Below are 24,129 nucleotides of genomic sequence, written 5' to 3' on the forward strand. Positions count from 1 at the left end.
TTTCACCTTTGAAATTTAGTTTTGTTCCAATCCTTACATTTAACCGCGCGAGGAATCGAGGTATTTATCGATGATAAGACTTCTAACATTTTAGGCAAGAAAATCAATTGTCACATTTGTCATAAGAGATGTTTTTAACAACCTTTTGGTGTTGTTTGTTTTTTTCGACAATTTCTATTCACTCTATTATTAGATTTGTTTTTTTTTTTTACTTTGGGCAAATATAGGTCAAGTCAAAAGATCGATTTTAAGAAACCATTTTTCATTCATTTTTCATTTTCAAAATCTGGAACAACCTCTATCTCTTTAACGGACATGTTGGGAGTATCTGGAATAAAATCTGGATGTAAGGTTTCTGTGTTGCCCAGGTTGAGTTGGAATTTCGAACATAAGTCCCTTTGATAGGTAGCCAAACGATCTATGCCTTTTCGAGGAATATTCTTTCTTAGGCCCTATCCTCCTTTACATGGGCGTAGCCAGGATTTTTTTAAGGGGGGGTTTTGGGGGGGGGGGGATTCCCCCCGCCCCCGGCGCGAAAAAAATTATATATATGTGTGTGTGTGTTTAACATAATTAATCTTTATTACATTCTGACCCTTTCGGAAGACGCTTATTGTGTCCTAGAATAGGTTCTTCTTGGAATTAGTGGAAAACTTGTAGACTCCTCACCCTTGCTAGCAAGGGGGTCTGGGGGAGCTCGCAGCGCTCCCCCAGCGCGGGGAGAAGCCCCGCCTCCGAGCACTATTTCTGGTATTGAAAGCCAATAAAATGCATATTCTGAGGTATCTACAGTGCATTATCTTGCTATTAAAAAGTTTTATTTCAAAAACCTAATGTGCTATTCTCACTGACTTAGACTCTCTCGCGCCGTTCGGCGCATTTTCCGGCAAGCTGTTTCCGCAACTCTTATTATGCGTAATTCATTTTGTCGGAGAACATGTCCCGCAAAACTTCATGCGACGCTCTGTCACAACCTTACTAAGGGTTCGACTCCCAGTTCGGCATATGATTTCTTTGATTTAGACCCGATCTCTATAACTGACTCCTAAAATCTGTCTTAGCCATCTTTGTTGAGCCACATATAGTGTTTTTCAATTTCGGTAGAAGACTATTCACACTTTATTAATGGAGCCAAGCCACTGGTAGAAATTTGTAACATGCCTGTATTTCGCTTTAGATTTTATATCGAAAAGGAAAGTTTTATCGTCAAAATCATCTATTGAGGGGTTTTAAACTAAAAAAATCTCTGGAGTTTTTAATTCCAAACCCCATTTAGCTACATCTGGAGGAGGGGGATTTAAACTCAAAACCCCTCATTAGCTTAACTACGCTCATAGAATTTTGAGTGTGTAATTTGCTTTTTTTATATTGAGAGGGGGTTTATCGTAATTTTTGGAGGCGGTTTTAAAGTCAAAATCTTCCTTAGCTGTTTTCTTGGAATTTGGGGATTGTCGTTTGCATTTTTTTTTAGTTTTGCTTATAGAAGAGGGGGATTTAACTGCAAAACCCCTGGTAGGGGGTTTAAACTCAAAACCCCTGATAGGGGGTTTAAACTCAAAACCCCTGGTAGGGATTTTTATCTCAAAACCCCCTGATATTTTTTTTTAACTCAAAACCCTCTGGTAGGGGTTTTTAAACTCAAAACCCCCTCGGCTGTGCTGTGGTAAGTGATGATTTAGTATTAAAATCTCACCTAAAATAAACAAAATGAAAGCAAAAAATCAGTCACTGAATTCCGTCCCCCCCCCCCCCCTTTGGCTACAACCATGCTACTTTATGCTTTCTTCTACCCGTGCGGTAATGTGATAACCCAGGTCAAGCGCAGTAAATGCTTAGTCAGGTCTATACCTAGCCCAGTAAGAACAGCCATTCTTGATCATATATACCGAATTAAGTTTACACGAGGGAAGAAGAAGGAGGAGGGGGGGGCCTATACTGTTTAGTGTTCAACTTGGCACTCAATTTGTTTTTTTGTTGTTTTTTGTCTCAGTTTTCATTCAACGAGTTGGCCCAAGTCTTAAGCTTATGACCTGATCATTAACAAAGGAGACCTGACACTGTCTTCTCACTTGGGGAGGAAATCTATCTGGAGTGTCAACATTTATTGCCAGAGCTTTGGGGTCAGCAGAGACATTGTTAAAAAAAAAAAAAAAAGTAAAATTTGAAAACTACAAGACAAAGCTTATATTAAGTGAAGGGAGAGCACCGATCAATCACTGCCATATCTCTCAAATTCGCAAGCTTTACGACCCCTTATCTGCATAAACAAAATAATTAATGACCACTAATTGATTCGAAAATTGGTTTGATTGTTTCACGTGTGAAGTGGGAGAAAAAAGTGTAAAAGAATCCACCCATAAATATAGACAGAAGGAGTGAGTTAATTATAATTGTTGTAAAAGAGAGAGAGAGAGAGAGAGAGAGAGAGAGAGAGAGAGAGAGAGAGAGAGAGCCTGGTGAATTCAGTGTATTTTTTAAAATTCGTCACAAATATAGCATTCTTTTAAATTATTCATATTAAATGTATTTACATTGAAGCTTCAAGTTGGACGGGGCCTTCATGAAACCTGGTCAGGGCCTCCATCGACTAGAATCCGTTACTCACCGCAAAACCTTATCGTACATCCGTAGAGTCTTACTCAGGGCTGCCGCGAGGGTTGTGGCCGCCTTTTTGCAAAATTAAAAAATATCGCCCCCCCCCCTTCCCTTTATTTTTAGCAAAAAAAAATGTATTACGACTGAGCTGGATACCGTACCTAAAGCGCTCTCTGATTTAAATCCATTTTTGTAGACCATTCCTTTTTTTTTTTCCCTTTCGTATTCGCAACATTTTCGTATCCCTCCATATGTCCCTCAAGGAGCCCTGACTCAATGGACTCAACTCTTCTGGTGGTGCCACCTTTCTTCCTCAAAAGCTACAGTCTGCGGGCTTTTTCTGTGCACGGACCAAAGATATGGAACTCACTCCCCATTGATCTCAGACAGACAACATGCTACTCAACTTTCAAGAAGAACATTAAGACCAACCTGTTGAAAACTTTTGTTTAGATTAGTTTATCATTTTAGCTCTCGTGTTTATATTTGTAATGTTATCACAACGCCTTGAGCCTACATTAAGTTTCTTAACAGCGCTTTATAAATATTATTATTATTATTATTATTATGTTAGAAATGAACGAGTAGTCATTCTCTGGCGCTGCCAGGGTCGAGTTTCGCTAAAGAGAAACAAAATTCATCGTAGTCCCTTTAACAGTTTCCACTGAGGAATTTTCTGGTGATGTGGCAGGTCTGCAGCAGTACCGCCCTCTGACAGGCAACGAAGATGTTCCTAGGAATGTTAAGGGCCTTGAAGGTGTCTGTGAGGTCAGTTGTTATTATCCTCTCGGTTGATATAACAATGGGGTATATTGTTATTTTGGACAATTTCCATAGACGCTTAATCTCCAAGCCTAGGTTCCCATATTTTCTTTGTTTTTCTATCTCAGTTTTTCTTAAATTATGAGACAGTGGTACGGCGATATCGATAATGGTAGCGGTTTTTTCTTTTTTATCGATGAACAGCAGATCCGGGCGATTGAAATCTACCGTTTTGTCGGTCAGAATAGGCCTATCCCAGTACAGCAGATGTTCAGTAGACTCGAGGACCTCTTGCGGAGAGTATTTATAATAAGGGGGAGTGTCCTTACCGATCAATTTGTACGTCAAAGCAAGGTGCTGGTGTATTAACTTTGCAACTTGGTTATGGCGACCTAGGTAGGCTGATTCTGATAGGGCTGGACATCCTGCCATAATGTGTTCAATCGACTCGCCCACATTTCCACATTTTCGGCATTTGTCGACAACATTGAGTTTCAGGATATGCTTCTCGTAATTTTTTGTCCTGATTACTCTGTCCTGTATTGCTGTAACAAAGCCTTCTGTTTCAGGGTAGAGATGACCTGCTTTGAGCCATGTTAAGGAAGCAGCCTTGTCGATGTTGTCCCCATGTAATGAAGCCGGAAATTTTCCGTGGAGTGTTTTTTCTTCCCATTGGCGAATCTCATGCCCTACGTCGTCCAAACCGATATTGACATCAGCATTGTGTAGGTTCAGAGGGGTTGCATCGGAGTCGTATTTCCGTAGGAAGGAAACTAATTTGTTGCTGGAGGCGAGCAGTTTTGATCGTATTTTTAAAACTTGCATCTTACACAATTTGAAGATGTTCTGCAATCCACGACCCCCATCCTTCCTGGGCAGGTATAACCTTATGGTGGAGGACTTGGGGTGTAGGCATCGAAACTTGGTTAGTAATTTTCTAGTGAGTCTGTCAATGTCATGTAGGTCGGTGTCAGTCCATTTGATCACACCGAACGTGTAAAGGAGCACAGGGACGGCCCAGCTGTTTATTGCAGTGATGAGATTACTGCCAGACAGTTTGGTGTTGAGGATTTTATTAACTCTTTGCCTATATTTGCCAAGAAAGTCCTCTTTTAATTTCTTATGGTTTATCTTGGCATTCTGGTTTATTCCAAGATATTTATAAAGAGAGGCAGAGTTCAATTCCTCGATGCCTTCAAATGCAATGTTGGTGTTCGTTGCCTTGCCCTTTTTAATGCTTATAATGCCACACTTATCCAGGCCAAAAGACATACAGATATCGTCACTAAAGCATTTTACCGTTTTGATTAAGGTGTGTAATTTTTGCTCGGTTTCTGCATATAGCTTTAGATCATCCATGTATAATAAGTGGGACACACATTTTGTACATTTAGTGTCAACCCTAAAACCGTTTGTAGAGTCTTGGAGTAATGTAGATAGAGGATTAATCGCTAGGCAGAACCAGAGTGGAGATAGTGAGTCACCCTGGTATATACCTCTTCTTATGTGCACAGAACCTAGTTTATCACGATTTAGGTGCAGGTTTATCTTCCAATTATTCATACAGACTTTTAATAGTTGTTTTATTCTTGGGTTGATTCTATGGATGTCCAGGGTTTTTAATAGCCAATCATGCGGAACTGAATCGAAAGCTTTTTTGTAGTCGATGTAACACATGTGTAAATTTCTCTTTCTTCTATTAGCTTGATGCAATATAATACCATCTATAGTTAGCTGTACTTTACAGCCCATCGACTCTTCAATGCAACCTTGTTGTTCATCTGCTAGTAGCTTATGGGCAGAACAAAATTTATACATTTTACTTTTTAAAAGTAAAGTTAATAGTTTATACACCACTGACAGACAAGTGATAGGGCGATAGTTTGATGGTTGGTTCGGATCCCCTTTTTTGGGGAGGAGAGATGTTCTCCCTTCAGTGAGTTCCAACAGCATTGAAGACGGTTCTGATATTAGCTCGTTAAAACTTGATGTTAGTGGTGCATGTACGGCTGTAAGTTTTTTCAGCCAAAAGTTGTGTATATTGTCCGGTCCAGGAGCAGTCCAGTTGTGGGTTTTTGAAATAGCTGCGGAGACTTCCTCAGCTGTGAAATCCTCATCAGGCATTTCTGGTATTAGGTTGTTTTTAGTTTGGATTTCCTCAATCCAGTCAGCCTGCACATTGTAATGTAGCGGGTCGGACCAAAGCGCCGCCCAGTAGTCGGTAAAGGAGCCGTGTTTAGTGCTATCAATGGTTTGAATTTTGTCAGCACCATTATCAGCTAGTTTACGGAAGAACTGTTTTCTCGTGTGCTGAAATAAAGCGTTATGCTCCTTTCTTTTGGTGGTTTCGTTGTAGCGCTTTAACCTAGCTCCCTTTAGTTTAGCTTTCTGTCTCAGAGTATCTTTCAAACATAAGAGTCGTGCGTGGCTATCACAGTCCGTCAATTTGATTCCAGTTGTTTTTAGTATTGTCTTTATTTTGTTAAGTATTTTCGCGGAATGGTTGTTTCCCAGATATTGTCCAATTGTATCCATTTGGCTTCTCAGTTGATTAATATTGTCTTCAAGGCGCCTTTTCCATGCTGGCACATGTTGTTTTGGTCTTTGATTAATTGGGCCTAGCTCGAAGGTCTTTTGTCCAGAGAGCTCCGTGACAGCCACAGCGGCGCAGTATATAGCGAGGTGTGTCTCAAACAAGTTTCTTGGTGTTTCAAAATGGTTGGCTAAGACTTTATTTATTTCATTAATATATGTGTTTGTCTCTTTCTTGACGTTTAGCTTGGGGATACGAGGCCTAGAGTTAAGATTGGTGTTTTTATAACGGTCTATAAGATTAGAAAATTTTGAGTGTAGCTCATTGCTTATTGCCGATGTTGGGTCATTCTCTTGTTGGTTGGGTGTTCTACTAATGTCTTCGTTGGTCGGCTGTGTGGGCGTGTCGTTTATGTCTGAGATGAGCTCTTGTATATGAAGCTCATGACCTACTTCCCTTCTTATCACGTCAATTTCTGCAGGGGTCAAATAACATTTTTTAATTATTACAGATCTTCTGTCTACAACATTCTGCTCTGTAAGGTTTAGATTAGGGTATAATTTGTTAAATTCCAGGGAGAGTTTTTGCCTATAACCTGGGAGAGGTTTATCATCACAAATGTTTACACGGAAGAACGATTTGATGATGTCTATATTCATTTCTCTCGTCCATTTGATCCTTTTGGCTCCTCTTGTTCTACCACCAACAGCACCTCTCAATTGTGTGGGGTGCGAGTCAGGGAGTAGACCGACCTCTTGTGTTTGGTCATGAGGTTGTGAATTACCCTCAGTAAACACTCGACTCATTGGTGAGTTTTCAACTTCAGAAACTCTTTTTCCTGACGTCTACAACGCCTTTTTCTCGTAGTAAGATTTGGCCACGCCCCCTACGTTCGGCTGCCTGCGTATAATGCACACATTGCACAATAGGTAGCGACGGCCCTGGTCTTACTCATTAAAATATTTAAAATAGTTGCATGGTTTACTTATAATCTAGACTCTTATAGCTTCTTATATAAAGTGATCTTTAGCCTACAGAACATGTTAACTGAATGTTATGGAGTGTGTGTGTGTGTGTGTGTTTCTATGGTGACGGTGAGGAGAAGTTAACGATTGGTTGTGAATGATGCAAGATAAGTGGCACTCTCGACATTGGGTTTAGTTAGGGCAGATAACTTCAGAACGTGAGACTGAATTATGGTACGATTTTGAAAAAAGTACATTTATTAGCTGCCCAGTAAGGGAAAAAGCCGCTATTTGGTTTGTGCAAAATGTCCGCCTGCCCGTCTGTCACACTCAGATCTCGAAAACTAGAAGAGATATCAACAATATTATTTCTCCATGCGATGCGGCTTGAAAAGTTTAGGTGCAACGGCTACTTTTGGTTTTCTAAAAGCAAACCGTTTAATTTATGAAATTAATTATGCAAGCGATTTTTTTCATAAAAATACACCAATTCTAAAACAATTACGTACACACCGCCAAAGGGCAGCTAGGGAGTCCGGGTGAGCGCTGTGGGCTCCCCCTGCCCCCCCGCCCCCAGTGGGCATTATTTCCGTTATTTTAAGCTTTAAAAAGGCATATTCTGAGGTGTCTACAGTGCAATTAGCCTGCTACTCTTCCGGTAAAAAAAATTCAAAAACCAAATCTGCTATTCAATGGAGTCCAGCGACTGGTTGAAAATGGTAACTATAGTTTTGTTATAGCTTTTGTATTGGAAATTGTAGGGAAACCACAAACCCCTTTTGGCTACGCCCATAAAATTTGGTGACTGTAGTTTGCTTAAGATGGCTGCACTGGGGTTGTAAGTAAAGTTTCCCTTTCAGACAATGAGGTCTGAGGCAAGTGATGGTTTGAAGACCCTCCCCTCCCGGCGACACCCATGTGTTATATTATAGGTGTAAGCCTAATTCTCTACAAAATATATAAAGTTTGATAAGGCAGCGAAAACTGGATGTATGCATTCGTAGGATTACATAATGTATTTTATTTATACATATAAGTAGTCTGAAAACTATAAACAATACAACAGCAGCCTAATGAGTTTGAGGCTTTTTTGGTATTACTTATAGATTACAGACGTTTCTTCAAAAAAATAAGATTGTTACGTCTTACGCATTTCATGTGTCAATCTAGTCATGCATGTTGATCTGTGACTTAAAATATGCTAAATCATTAGTTTTCCTGGCTGATTCAGGCAACCAATTCCATTAAAAGATAAGAGAAAGCAGAACGGTTAGAGAGTCACTTACTTAATGTGAAAAGCTCTTGCTTCCTCCTAGTACATTCTCAAAAACGCGATTTGTATATGAATATACCATGACCCATTATTTAAAATATAAATCTCCTTTCATTAAATATCGGATGTCACAGCGCTATATAAATTATTGTAATTATTTTAATAATTTTCATCATTAATGACTTCATACTAAGCATAAGTTTGCCATATATTATAATAGTATAAAAATTGATTTAGATCTAGATTTATTTTTTAATTAAATAATTTTTTTTTGTAAGCCTTAAGTGTAGTATTTTTAGATCTATGTTATTAAATATAAACAAAAAGAAACCTACTTTTTCTTTTCAAATCGCAGAAAGTAGAGCTTTAAACCCATATTGAGCTGTGAATAAGTTGGGTGGTTTGCAATTTCGCGGCTGTGTGTATGTGTTAAAGTTAATTTCTATTAAGTATTGTTAAAGAGCTAATTGTCGCGCCTATCTTCAATGTTTTCTTACTTAACCTCTCTCATCCCTCTTTTTGGTTAAATTTCATTGGAACCATTAAAAGACGGGGAGGGAAGGAGCAAAAAAATGGGAGCGCCATCAAAGGCCCATGCCGACCGGCAAAATGATTAGGCCCAACGCAACCTCGAAGACATCAAGGCAGTCCATGCCGCTCGTGCATAGCAGAAAGCACGATCTAACGTTTTGTAAATGATAATACGTGCAGTGTAGTGTAGACCTATAGTGTATTTCTTTTTATATTCTTGTTGAATTTCAAACATAATTAATTATTATAATAATTTACAAAAAAAAAAAAACAACAACAAGAAAGCGTCTTCGAGCCTTTGTGTCTTGCTGCTGTCACTATTTTTAAGTTGTCTGCATTGAATTTTTTTTTCTTTAGTCGCGACCAGACTAGCCCATTTGGTACCGACCAACTGGGCATTTGCCCGTTTGCCCATATAGCCAGTCCGCCCCTGGAGTGCTAAATCAGAAGTTTAGTTTATGTAGATCTACATCCTTATTCTAGTTCCGTTTAAATGAAAATGCCAATAGCTCTGTTGACAACTGTGCTGAGACATCGAAGTACAAGCACGATATATCAATGCTAAAAGATTATCTAAAATCGCTCGTCTGACATAGTGTACATATCCATTAGAGATAACAAGCCGCAATGTGTAATAGATATCTTTATCAATAATAGGCTATTAGTTTGTAACCAGTTTGTTATTAAGTTAAGAGCAATGCCTGGTCGAGCAGTTAGCGTTATCTCAACGGTCCTGGGTTGTTTTGTTTGTTTTAATGTTTCGGATGTTCCTTCAGAGTTAAAGATAGTATACTTCCTAGTCCAAACCTCCCGCAGGACGATGGGGGTGGAAGCGGGCAGGGTTTGAACCAGGAACAATCGATAAATCCGAACGACAGTCCAGCGAGAAGTTAGTTATTTTTAAATCCGAACATCCGAAACATGTAAAACAGAAAAAAAATTTTACAAAGGCAAATGGATCTTTGAAACATTATTACTTTTAACAATCAAAATGAAATATCGTCTTGAATATTCCTTGCGAAAAGGCGGATCCGACAGGGATCCGACTCCGACGGGGCCGCCTCTGAGTTTTTAATCTTGTTTTATCTCATATCAACTTGATTTTGTCTCTATTATAATAATAGTTCTATTGAGTCTTGTTACTCAAGTTATTTCAAGTGTTTTAAGTCAAGATCTATGACGCCTCCTGCGGTTTAATTGTTTACAAGCAGTTTGGTGCTACAAGCCAAATACCGTCAATAACACTACAATAGTTGGAAAAGACTAATGACTTTGTTGAGTCTAAGTTTATAATTAATATGAATAATTGTTTGATACGTGAAGACGTGAATGAATAATTATCTTCTTCTCTGAAAGATCGTCAACAGTTTATAAGATAAGAAGATAAGGCCTAACCTCATTTATCTAGAAAAGAAAGCCGACTAAGACCCTAATTTTTTTTCTCAAAGGTCAATGATAATTAATGGTCTCGTGCTGGTCAATTCACAAAGCTACTGAAGTTAATGTGTTGATGAGTGAGTGTTGGATCTAATGTGTAAAACCAGGGCCGGTCTTAGTCCACTGAAACCTATACGGCTGCAGTGGGCTCCGCACTTTCATAGGCTCCGCGCTCATTCTAGGTGTACATTATTATATTAAGTCATAACTTATAACAGGGTTCTCATGTTTTTCCTGGAGCTCCAGGAAATCTGAAATTGTTAAAATCTCCTGAAAACTCATAAAAGATCTGAAAAATAAACAAAAATTGCCATTCTGGGATGTTAATCAATATGAAACACGGCAATCCTCATTGTCAGATTCCATTTAATAAAAATGTAATGCAAAGACTGATTTCTTTTCTAATACGAATTTTAATGTTGACTAAGATTAGACTGGGCCCTGCTCAATCCGTTTCGCACAGGGCCCTGCAATTGTTAGGGCCGGCCCTGTGTAAGACAAACCCGCAGAGAAATTCTAAAAATTATGTAAGACGAATGCCCTACGTCATCTTGTATTTAATGTGACTGTCACAGGTGTTTTTGGTGAAGACTGTTGAGATATGCTAATTCGTCGATGAAGGCTAATGTTGTAGATCTTTTCTTGAGATGTCAGAAGTGACGTGCCGGGGATTCTGTAGATGTATATCTCTAGATCTAAATGCTATCTTAGAGATTCAATAAATGAAGATCTTTTTAATTCAAATACAGAACTTTAATTCGATAACTGGGAATCACTGTATGTACAGAATATACAAAATAGGCTGTATCAAATAAATATCTTCTTTCAAAGCTCAAGAATGAAATATATTCAGAACTAGCCTGACATTACCCGCGGCCTGCGGGTCTAAGTTTGTGTTTACTAATCTAGTGGATTGGATTTAGATGTATGTTAAACTTAGCTAATGATCCTTTCACGATTTTTCTCTTTCGCTACGAAAATAAAATTATTTTTGCGAAAATGGGATTACCCGAAGCCGATACATACATATCTATTAAAAATGATAAGAGCATGGATAAGAGCTATAGCTTTGTTCAATGAATGGGATTATAAAGTAAACAATTAAACGAAATAATTTTTAGTACGCGGTTCCTGAATGAATATAGATCTTGGCCTATCTCAACTCGGCTTCGCAGCTTTCGTAAACGAATGAGTCGAATGTATTAAAAATGCTTTAGAAAACCAAATTTGAATGTTAATTTGATCAAAATATGAAATGAATGGACTATAATTAGTATGTTCATGTGTTAAAGTATAAAATAGAAGTTTTATCATCTTAGAGATGAATTAGAGTTTTAGATCTAGGGATGGAAAGATGTGTAACATTACGGTATTGTCTAATGAAAGAATGGTCGTCAGGAAATCTGTAGTCAAAACGCTGAGCTGGTCGGTGTCGAAAGTTATTCTTCAAGGTACAGGGGGAGACATGCTTGAAGAAATGGTCATCGGTAGAAAAACTGGCTGGTCAACGTAAGCGAATCGACCGGTCTCTTTCTTAATACTCTGCTAAGAGCAGCTGCTTGGATGAAAAAGGGGTGGGGGGGGAGGGGGGAGAAGGGGTATGCGTATTCTCACAGCACCCCTTCAAGATTGTATTTGAAAAAAAAAACAGCCGAAAGTACCAGATCAACACATTTATATCTCTTACATGTTTTTTTTTTTATTTAAATTAAGAACGTAAATCTTCCGTATCATATACTCTTCTACCACTGCGCATGTGGCCAAGAATGTAAACATAGTTATGACACTCTGTATTTATTGAAGTGATAAACAAAGATTAGTAGAATACACAATTCAAGTCGCTATCAGACTGTCTCCCAGATATTTTAGTTTGCGATAAACTGTTTCAACATTTATTGTTTCATTGCTCTGTGAAACGGTAACATTGTAAAATGTTTTTTATTTATTTAAGGCAACGTTTCTCAAACTATGTGGTGCGTCCTCCGAGGTTCTCTGAAAGGGGACGCGAGGTCCTGACAAAAAATAGGTGTGGGGTGGAGCCAATCAATCGTTTTTCAAGGGACCATGTCTAAATATTAACCAATTAGAATGACATTGTTACCAATGTTTAACAGATTAAACTATTTGAAATCCAGTTTCACCTTCTTTAAAAATGTATTCCGAATCGGCTTGAGGCGTCTGCAAATCGCAAAAATCGTTCCCGACAATTCGTTCACTATCAACGCAAAAGTTTTTGAAGAAAGCGCAAAACGCCTACAACCAATTCTGTGTGACTAACAAATAAAATCGACCATCACGCAGATTACAGACTACTGCAGATTACAGACTACTACAGATTACAGACTACTACAGATTACAGACCACTACAGATTACAGACTACTGCAGATTACAGACTACTACAGATTACAGACTACTGCAGATTACAGACTACTGCAGATTACAGACTACTACAGATTACAGACTACTGCAGATTACAGACTACTGCAGATTACAGACTACTACAGATTACAGACTACTGCAGATTACAGACTACTACAGATTACAGACTACTGCAGATTACAGACTAGTGCAGATTACAGACTACTACAGATTACAGACTACTAGAGATTACAGACTACTACAGATAACAGACTACTACAGATTACAGACTACTACAGATTACAGACTACTACAGATTACAGACCAATACAGATTACAGGCCAATACAGATTACAGTGCGCTAAATGAAACTCAAATGTTCTCACATAATGGTCAGCGTTGTCTCCTTCTTTAAAAAGACTTACTTTGATCTGCTACTTTTATATTGTCCTAGAACAAGTACTAATGTCCTCTATTGCACGATAAAGATTCAATATCGGCCAGTCAAATTCTTGTTTTACATCACCATTACCGTTATCGAACTGCGATCTTCTTATTATGAGAAACAAGAGTGAGTTCTGAAGCTCATAATCCTTGTTTTAAAATACCTCTATTCCAGTCGCTCCTTCGTGGAAAAAACCTTCGGGTGGGTGTGTGGCACCTGGACACAGAACTTGAAAATGGCTCCAACGATTTTCCTACAACTTTGACAGTTGATGTATATCGCCAAGAAAAGAATTACTAGCTCGTTGGCTACAATCGGAAAACTCTAGTTTGACCATTACAATTTTCCGAAGCATAGAAAGAAATTAATTTAAATGTGACTAGAGAACTAGAAAATATTTATCTTAAAACGTAGGACACGTCTTCCAGTGTTATCTCGTGTAGTTATTACTTTATTATAAGAGCTCATTAGTTAACTCTCCGTAATTAGTACTTTATTATAAGAGCTCATTAGTTAACTCTCCGTAATTATTACTTTATTATAAGAGCTCATTAGTTAGCTCTCCGTAATTATTACTTTATTATAAGAGCTCATTAGTTAACTCTCCGTAATTAGTACTTTATTATAAGAGCTCATTAGTTAACTCTCCGTAATTAGTACTTTATTATAAGAGCTCATTAGTTAACTCTCCGTAATTATTACTTTATTATAAGAGCTCATTAGTTAACTCTCCGTAATTAGTACTTTATTATAAGAGCTCATTAGTTAACTCTCCGTAATTATTACTTTATTATAAGAGCTCATTAGTTAACTCTCCGTAATTAGTACTTTATTATAAGAGCTCATTAGTTAACTCTCCGTAATTAGTACTTTATTATAAGAGCTCATTAGTTAACTCTCCGTAATTAGTACTTTATTATAAGAGCTCATTAGTTAACTCTCCGTAATTAGTACTTTATTATAAGAGCTCATTAGTTAACTCTCCGTAATTAGTACTTTATTATAAGAGCTCATTAGTTAACTCTCCGTAATTAGTACTTTATTATAAGAGCTCATTAGTTAACTCTCCGTAATTAGTACTTTATTATAAGAGCTCATTAGTTAACTCTCCGTAATTAGTACTTTATTATAAGAGCTCATTAGTTAACTCTCCGTAATTAGTACTTTATTATAAGAGCTCATTAGTTAACTCTCCGTAATTAGTACTTTATTATAAGAGCTCATTAGTTAACTCTCCGTAATTAGTACTTTATTATAAGAGCTCATTAGTTAACTCTCCGTAATTTTTACTTTATTATAAGAGCTCATTAGTTAACTCTCCGTAATTAGTACTTTATTATAAGAGCTCATTAGTTAACTCTCCGTAATTAGTACTTTATTATAAGAGCTCATTAGTTAACTCTCCGTAATTAGTACTTTATTATAAGAGCTCATTAGTTAACTCTCCGTAATTATTACTTTATTATAAGAGCTCATTAGTTAACTCTCCGTAATTAGTACTTTATTATAAGAGCTCATTAGTTAACTCTCCGTAATTAGTACTTTATTATAAGAGCTCATTAGTTAACTCTCCGTAATTAGTACTTTATTATAAGAGCTCATTAGTTAACTCTCCGTAATTAGTACTTTATTATAAGAGCTCATTAGTTAACTCTCCGTAATTAGTACTTTATTATAAGAGCTCATTAGTTAACTCTCCGTAATTAGTACTTTATTATAAGAGCTCATTAGTTAACTCTCCGTAATTATTTTCCACGTCAGATTCACGTTGATATTTCACTACCCTGCTAGGAATAAACTTCAGTAACGTTTTTCTTTTAGTCAGACAATGTTATAATTGGTAAAGATAAATGTATGCCCTTTTTATATATAGCACCAATGAAAGTTTATGAACACAAAAATTAAGTTAATTTAATGGGGTCAAATCAACGATGGTATCGTCAATCAGGAGAAAAAAGAGTTGACAAATGAATCTTCTAGAATATTTTTTTGAAATATAAATTTCGTGAGTTATTAAGAGAAAAATAATCGCTCTATAAGTTGTACAAAAGAAGTTTTTTTTTTTTTTAAAGAATTTTTTAAAATGTTTTTTTTTTTTTTTGTTTAGCCAAAACAATGAAAATTTAAGCTCTAAAAGTCTCAAGGATATATGATACTCATGAAAACAGATCAATTTGAAGATAGGCCTAATTACATCCTAGCCCAAACCTCCCGCAGGACGACGGGGGATTGCGGCGGGCAGGCTACGAACCCGGGAATAGTTTGACCACCGAACGACAATCCAGAGCGCATATCATACGACCAGGTAGCCACGCACATTCAAATAGATTTTTATTTTTATAATGTGTCCGAATGCGTAAACAGAAAATTAATATCACAGAAACTAACCTCTCCTTACCTATACATTTAACACCAACAATGAACTAGCCTAGACTATATAACTGCAAATCGCACAACAATAAAACAGCCACTTTGCTCCGCGAAGTAAATGCAAATTAGGAAGGTCTCCATGCTTTCATTTTCCTGTCATTACGACCGAAAATGTTTCGCAAGGGCTCTTAATCTTTAACTAGTTACTACCCAATGGTGTAAAATTGAAGTGGAAAGCTCAATCCATCGAATACGTAAAAAGGTTTGTAAAAAAAAGAATCTGAAACACTTTGAGATCAAAATGTTGTATTTAGAGCCCATTTCTAGAGTGTTTAACAAGAAACACATTTAAAAAAATAAATAATTAAAAAAAAAATATCTCCATTATAGACTACAATTTAAATTTAATCAAAAAAAAAATCTATTGTTCAAACCAGATATCTAGCCTGTGAAGTTGACAGCGTCACTTGCGTGAATGATTATTATTCTTGCTTACCCACTTACGCCAGCGGTAATTCATCAATGTAATACTTTATTGATCTTATATTATACTAGACATATGTTACCCGCGACCCGCGGGTCTTTATTTGCGCATTACTGTTGATATAGTCACTGAGAGTGTTTTGTAAACAATTAAACGAAATAATAATGTAATAAGTAAAGCGAATGTGTCAATGTAAAAATAGTGTGAATGAAGCTATCAAATCAAAATAGCTAATAGGCTTAAATCCATTTTTTAAAATTAAAACATTTGCTTTTGAATAATCTAGTGGATTGGATTTAGATGTATGTTAAACGTAGCTAATGATCCTTTCACGTTATTTCTCTTTCGCTACGAAAATAAAATTAGTTTTGCGAAAATGGTTTACCCGAAGTCGATACATTCTTATCTATTAAAAACGAAAAGAGCGATAGCTTTGTTAAATAAATGGGATTATAAAGTGAACAATTAAACGAAATAATTTTTAGTACGCGATTCATGAATGAATATAGATCTAGGCCTATCTCAACTCGGCTTCGCAGCTTTCGTAAGCGAATGTAGCTTTAGAAAACCAAATTTGAATGTTTATTTGATCAAAATATGAAATGAATGGACTTTAATTAATATATTTATGTGTTAAAGTATAAAACTATCTGTGCGAAGAGAAGTTTTATCATCTTAGAGTTGGATTAGAGTTTTAGATCTAGGGATGGGATTATAAAGTAAACAATTAAACGAAATAATTTTTAGTACGCGATTCATGAATGAATATAGATCTAGGCCTATCTCAACTCGGCTTCGCAGCTTTCGTAAACGAATGTAGGCCTAGCTTTAGAAAACTAAATTTGAATGTTTATTTGATCAAAATATGAAATGAATGGACTTTAATTAATATATTTATGTGTTAAAGTATAAAACTATCTGTGCGAAGAGAAGTTTTATCATCTTAGAGTTGGATTAGAGTTTTAGATCTAGGGATGGGATTATAAAGTAAACAATTAAACGAAATAATTTTTAGTACGCGATTCATGAATGAATATAGATCTAGGCCTATCTCAACTCGGCTTCGCAGCTTTCGTAAACGAATGTAGGCCTAGCTTTAGAAAACTAAATTTGAATGTTTATTTGATCAAAATATGAAATGAATGGACTTTAATTAATATATTTATGTGTTTAAGTATAAAACTATATGTGCGAAGAGAAGTTTTATCATCTTAGAGTTGAATTAGAGTTTTAGATCTAGGGATGGGATTATAAAGTAAACAATTAAACGAATTAATATTTAGTACGCGATTCATTACGGTATTGTCTAATGAAAGAATGTTCGTCAGGAAATCTGTAGTCACAGATATCAGGAACTAATTTATGTAAAAAATGCTTTTGAAACACAAAATTGAAGGTTAATTTTATTATATAATGAAATCAATGAATCTTCTTTTGTATTTTCACGTGTCAAAGTAAAAAACTATCTGAGCAAAGTGTATTTCTTAAAATTAGATCTAAGTCTAAATCCTTTCTATCTTTTCTTATGTCAACATTGTAGACATGGCCTAGATCCATAAAATACTATAGCTGTAATAGAGTCGGACAACTTTATTTTTTTTGAGGGTCTTAAGTTTGTTTTAGGGCTACAATACATACACTACGGTCTAAGTTGGTACCCAAGGAACATTCCTGCCTAGTTTTATCAAGATTGGTCAAGCGGTTTTGATGTCTATAAGTAACATACATACATACATACATACATACATACATACATACATACCCCTCACATTCTACTTTATAATATAGATGGATATCTAGATCTAATACTAGACCTAGACTTCTGACTTAGAAATCTTAGAATCTAGTCTAGATCTACATCTCCTTTAATATATTATCTTATATAATACAGATGTAATCTATATTAGATTTAAGTAAAAAAATATAAGTAAAGCTTAGATATTTGTTCAATAAAATTGAATTAACATTTAAATTTACTCTATTATAGAATACATTCGAAACACAAAGACTGACTACACCCACTACGCCAAGTCTAGTCAAGTCAAATTTTACATTTATTTATTTTTTACTTTGAAATGTTTTAACGGTCAAACTAGAGTTTTTCTCGTGGGGCCAACGAGCTAGTAATTCTTTTGTCATCAATATATATCAACTATTAAATTTCTAGGAAAATCGTTAAAACCGTTTTTTGAGATCTCAGCTGTCCAGATTCCTGGATCCAGGTTTCAGCTGGAAACAGGTTCATGGATCCAGGTTTCAGCTGGAAACAGGTTCATGGATCCAGGTTCCTGCTGAAAACAGGTTCATGGATGCAGGTTTCTGCTGGAAACAGGTTCATGGATCCAGGTTTCAGCTGGAAACAGGTTCATGGATCCAGGTTTCTACTGGAAACAAGTTCATTGATCCAGGTTTCAGCTGGAAACAGTTTCATGGATCCAGGTTTCTGCTGGAAACAGGTTCATGGATCCAGGATTCAGCTGGAAACAGGTTCATGGATCCAGGTTTCTCCTGGAAACAGGTTCATGGATCCAGGTTTCTGCTGGAAACAGGTTCATGGATCCAGGTTTCTGCTGAAAACAGGTTCATGGATCCAGGTTTCTGCTGGAAACAAGTTCATTGATCCAGGTTTCAGCTGGAAACAAGTTCATTGATCCAGGTTTCAGCTGGAAACAGGTTCATGGATCCAGGTTTCTGCTGGAAACAGGTTCATGGATCAAGGTTTCTGCTGGAAACAGGTTCATGGATCAAGGTTCCATAAAGTTTTGACTTGAATTGAGATATTGTAAAAAGAGTCAGTCTGAAGTCTAGAGACTTTCGACCAAAACACAGACAGTGCTGTGTCTGAAGTACCTCCATCAATGAGATATTTATGTACTCTCATCCCTTTATTCTATTGTCAAGACTTCTTTAGCCCAACTCGGTTCCCCCTAATCGGTTTTAGAGCCCCTGAATCAGACACAACATATCTATAGGATCAGCAGATGTTTTGGAAATAGATTTTTATTCATCTAGTCTACGTCACGCCAAACGATTGCCCGATTGCAGGTTGGCAACTGCACACCTTACGACCCCTAGTATAAGCTGTAAACGTGGCACTGAAAGGAAGGGGCACTTTACTTTGATTTTTACATGTCACGAGGGATTATTAATGCAGAAATTCTTGAGCTATTTCTAGCAGGTGCAAACTTTCCACTGCGAGCTTCTCTAGTTAAAAACAGTAGGTAAATTTGGCCAGTGATTGCTTGGCTAAACACTAGACATGAGTTTCGGGTACCCCTAGGAGAAGGTTTGGGGGCGGGGCGGGGTCTGGTACGAATTGCGTTGTTGCACAACAATGAAAACACATTTATAAATATATACGAACATGCTTGCGTGTGTATGTATGTATATGTGTGTGTGTTATTGAACAAACAAACAAACCAAAAGAACAAGGGTTACTTGAGGAGGTAAGATTTGAGCAACGTTAGGCCAGACAGAGCCATTCATAAGGAGTGACAAACGACGTTGTAAAATTCCTGGTTAGCGTTCAACGTGAATCAACTGTTGATATGTTGAAATGTTGACATTGAGTAAGGGCTTAAGCATGACGTTGAACATATGCTTTATTAAAATTTGGCAAATTAAGTCCAGAGTTTCATGGTCAATTCATACAACATCATATGTGTTTTTTTTTAAATATGTGTGTAAGTGTGTGTGTGTGTGTGTAGTCGTCACACCCATGCACGCTGCTTGTCATTCTTACTGTCGGTGTGTTAACCGTCCGAGCGCATATTGTTATACTACGTCACCAGCACATTCACTTGATTAATATTGTCAACAGAGACTTTCCATTGATTGTGCGAGTACTCGTTGTCATGGTGATTCATTAGCGGCGAAAGTGAGCGTGTGTGAGTGTGTCCCTTTGTACAGCCATTTTCCTCTGTGACCGAAGGGAAAGATTTAATATGATAAACCTTTTAGAAAGACCAAAAAGAACTTACAGAGTGGGTAGAAAAAACATACATACCAATCGGTAGACATACGAATCAGAGGCGTATTGAGCAAAACGTGGGCATGGAGCAGGAAACTTTACGGGTGTCCCCCTCCCAACCATTTTCCATCAACATCACATTACTGCGTCAGTTCGTCGCAAAGTGGGCGACTTCTATCTATCTAGACTCTAGACTAGAACCGAGCGGTACAAAAACTCGTTCGTTCCTTACTCGGTCAGACTATATCAAAGCCACTCGCCACTCTTTGATCAAGAAACATGAAAAGGACCAAGATATCTGTGTGTAGTCGCTGAATTGACTCTATATGTTGTATCTGTTCTATTTATGTGTATGTTTCTGCTGTGTTGTTTTTATATGACAATCACAAAAAAATCCATAAGGATCAATAAAGCAGTCTTAGTCTTAGAAATATAGGCTTAAAAATAAAAATAATATAAATACAAATATATATATATATATATATAGTTCGTCCATTGTGGTTCAATGATGACCACTTTGTCATTCAGCGGGCTGAGGGCTTTGCACTGGGGTTTTATGCCTCCTCATGTGGCTGGTGAGACCTATGTGAGCCCGGAATGTTCGGCTGCACACTGGGCAGGTTATTCCAGCCGGAGCTAGAGTCATTGGCCTGGGTTTTCTTCTCTAGCGTTTTTCTTCTGCCAGCGTTGTTCTCTTTTCCTCAGCAACCTGTGCGCCAGTTTTCACAGCGCGACGCCATGATGCTCTGTCATGTGCCTCTGTCTCCTAGGTGGCTGGGTCTATGCTGAACGCATTCAAATAATCTTAGAATGTATTACCTAAAATATCTACAATAAAATTTTATTTTTTGACGCCTCTCTGCTCGTGGCGCCCCCCCCCCACCAGGGTGCCGCCCGGGGCATCGTTCCCCCTTGCCATCCCATCAGTACGCCTCTGATACGAATGGACAGAGGGACAAACAGTCTAACGAATGAGTGGCGCCAAAAGAGGGATGGAAATAAAGAAAATCAAACGACCTAATCAAGTCGTGAGAGCACGAGTCATCTGGTCACATCAATCATCTCTCTCTCTCTTTCTCTCTCTCTCTCTGTCTCTCTCTCTTTCTCTCTCTCTCTCTCTTTCTATTTCTCTCTCTCTCTTTCTCTCTCTCTCTCTCTTTCTATTTCTCTCTCTCTCTCTGTCTCTCTCTCTCTCTTTCTCTCTCTCTCTCTCGCTGTCTCTCTCTCTCTTTCTTTCCCTCTCTCTCTCTCCCTCTCTCTCTATCTCTCACTCTCTCTCTCTTTCTTTCCCCCTCTCTCTCTCTCTCCCTCTGTCTCTCTTTCTCTCTCTCTCTCTCTCCCTGCGGTAGTTAACGTCTCGAGAGAGGATCTTTTCCCTTTGCACCTTCTCGAGTCACCTCACATCCGCTGGGGGGGGGGGGAGGGGGGGGAGGCTGTGCGGAAAATTTGAAAGTGTTGGGCTGCCCATACTGACATGATGGGTCAAAAGGATACCTACGGGTCTCCAAAACGGATTTTCTGTTAGGGTTTACTCCTTTAGCCTTAAACCTTACAGCAGGGGTTCTCAACCTCTGGGTTGCGACCCATCTGGGGGTCGAATGACCATTTTCCATGGGTCGCTTAAGACCATCAGAAATGACATATAATAGAATATGCATCCTCCGTTTGGGACCCCTCAACTCAAAAAAACATTTAGAAACTGGAACAGACACAAAATAGAGCAGTGAGATTCATAAAAAACGAATATTCACATTTGACTAGAGTAACACCTTTAGTAAAATCACTAAATTTAGAAAGCCTTCAGGACAGAAGACTCAAAAGTAAAGTAGCAATTATACATAAAACACTGAACCATAATCTTCAAATACAAAAACAAAATTTAATAAAATACCCTGAAAGACACAAAGATAAAGGCACATTCTTAGTCCCATATGCTAGGACAAATTTGTACAAATACTCCTTCTTCCCTAGTGCTATTAGAACATGGAATGGGTTGCCTGAGCTAGCCAGGAAAACCAGTGACTTGGCAGAATTAAAGTCATTGGTTAATATGCATGACTAAATGCATGACGCGTAGGACATAATCATCTTCTTTTTTTGAAGTAACGTCTGTATTATATAAGATAAGATAAGATAAGATACGATAAGATAAGAAATGTGGGTTTTTCATCTATTTTGCATTGAAGTTTTTTGTTTTTTTTTTGGTTGTAACAAGGTTATTTGTACCATCATTGGTCAATTGCGAAGCAGCTACTCATGATTTCTTTTGAATGTCAGTAGCAAGAATATTTTTTGAAGCAATGCACGTTTCCCATGATACTTTTTAAATTGTCAGTTACTTCTTCAAACACGAAATGGAAAGAAAATAAATCAGAGTCATAAAAAATAAAATTTGTTTTTAAAATTGTTCCCTAATGTAGTTTATATTGAATAAAGCTTTTATCATGTTCAGTTTCGAACAATAAAAATACACCATGCATATCAGATGTATACAGTTTGATAACGATTTTATAACATAGAAAATCTAGGCCTTTAAACGAAAAACGAATTACATTAGGGGTCGCCCCGTAGTGGAGAAGTGTTTTAGGGGGTCGCGGAGTTAAAAAGGTGGAGAACGGCTGCCTTACTGGGTTACACACAAGGAAGTGCGGCTATTAACCTATAGCTAGGGGTTGGGTTTGTGGGCGGGTCCGTACGCCAACGGGCCATGACTGCCTCACTTTTGCAGATTAATAATAATAAGGCTTGTCTTCGATATTAAAGATGAATGCAGTATTTCCCATGACTACGCAGCCCCAGCTGCGACCTACATATTTTTGGAACATCCAGCGCAGGCATAACTATTGTCCGCTGGTGGTCGATTCAGACTTTCTTTTCACACTCTACGTATGTCCTTGGCAGCGGATATTAACAACAATAATAGTACACGTAATGTTAGGTTCAACACTAATGCTTCTTGGTAAATTTAAAAGTATTACCAAGAAAAAAAAACTAAATGCCTATATCTAATGGCTATTCTGTCTCAATATGACCTGCTGACTGAACACTGTCCAATTTTTTAAAAAAGGCAAACTTAAATGTACGTCCATAGCAAGGTAAATAGAAGAGACCGACTGAGAAAGCGATGAGAAGACTGTCGGTGCGTAGTTTATGGTATTCTAGCACCAATATGTGCTAGCTGCACAATTACTGAACGCACCTTCTTTGTTGCCTTGCTTTTAAGCTTATGCTGGAGGAACGCGTCTTTCGTTTGTGTGAGGGTGAGTATCTAAGGCAGGTCTGCAGTTCGCAGTTGTTTCACTGCCATAGTGTATTAGACTAAAGTGTCACTAGACCTTTTAATTGGTCTTGTCTTTTGTGTCTACAGGGATTTAGTTATGGGATTAGGAAGTCTACACTAGAGACTAAGAGTCGACAGTGCGTTGTGTTGTGCGTACTAATGTGTTGCGTTGTGGGACAGCAAGGTGCAGAATGATCAGTTAATTAATATAAAAATAATATTATAACATTTGTTAACTTCAAGGATATTACTTCATCAGTTTGTCATCATAAAGTACATTCATCACATTAGACACTTATATTGTTAACATCGAATCGATTGTTCATTGCAAGCACGAAGGTGCCTGTTGAATGTCAGGGGCCCTGGCGAACGAGCACAACCCTGACAAAGACAACATCAAAGAACGGACTGGCCTAGCTTGGAAAGAGGGTCTAGGCAATGAAAAAGAGAGTAATGAGGGGGACGATAAAAGATCCTTATGTCCCCCCCCCCCCAACGGTCCATCACAGGTGAATGCCGAAGGGCTACACCAAAAAGATAGCTATTTTTAGTGCTTCCGCCATGTCTGCAAATTCCCAATTATTAGTTGTATAAATGCATAAAAAAGTAGGCCCCTTCAGTAAGCAATTAAAATGTCGATTTCTTAATGGAAGTGCAAAAGGGACAGACAACAAAAACGCAGTTACGCTTCAGGTATTGTCATCAAATATTCATTCCCACGTGAAGTCCAACCTCTCTTCTTTATCATTAACTGAGGCGTTTTTTTATTTTCTCTTTCTTCTGTATCTCCATTATATTTGGAACGATGGGGGATAATAGACAACGGATATTTCTGTTGTAAAAAAAAAAAAGAAAAAAAAAAGCAAGATCACAAAGACACTTTGTGTGAAAACACAAACTCAAAATCGGCCCCCGAAGTGGTCTACCCAGGCAGGTAAAAAGCAGGTTTCAATATTTTCAGAATGAATATCAGAATGAAATTCATTCAAAGGCTAATGACAGAGAAGAATGGAGAAAGAAGGTTGACCTATCTTATGTGGTGCCCCAACGGTCCAGCAGACCAAAGGATAGGTGAAAGTGAAGTTACATATGAAACTGGCCTAACTGATGTCATATAATGATTAT

At 37.5% G+C, this 24,129-nt stretch overlaps 1 protein-coding gene across 1 annotated transcript in view; it reads right to left on the bottom strand.

Moving 5' to 3' along the window:
* The window catches only part of LOC106067101 (uncharacterized), an 85,901-nt gene that overhangs the window by 47,197 nt on the left and 14,575 nt on the right, over positions 1-24,129 (bottom strand). The window lies entirely within an intron of this gene.

The sequence above is a fragment of the Biomphalaria glabrata genome, chromosome 15, assembly GCF_947242115.1.
Source record: "Biomphalaria glabrata chromosome 15, xgBioGlab47.1, whole genome shotgun sequence".
Taxonomy (NCBI): domain Eukaryota; kingdom Metazoa; phylum Mollusca; class Gastropoda; family Planorbidae; genus Biomphalaria; species Biomphalaria glabrata.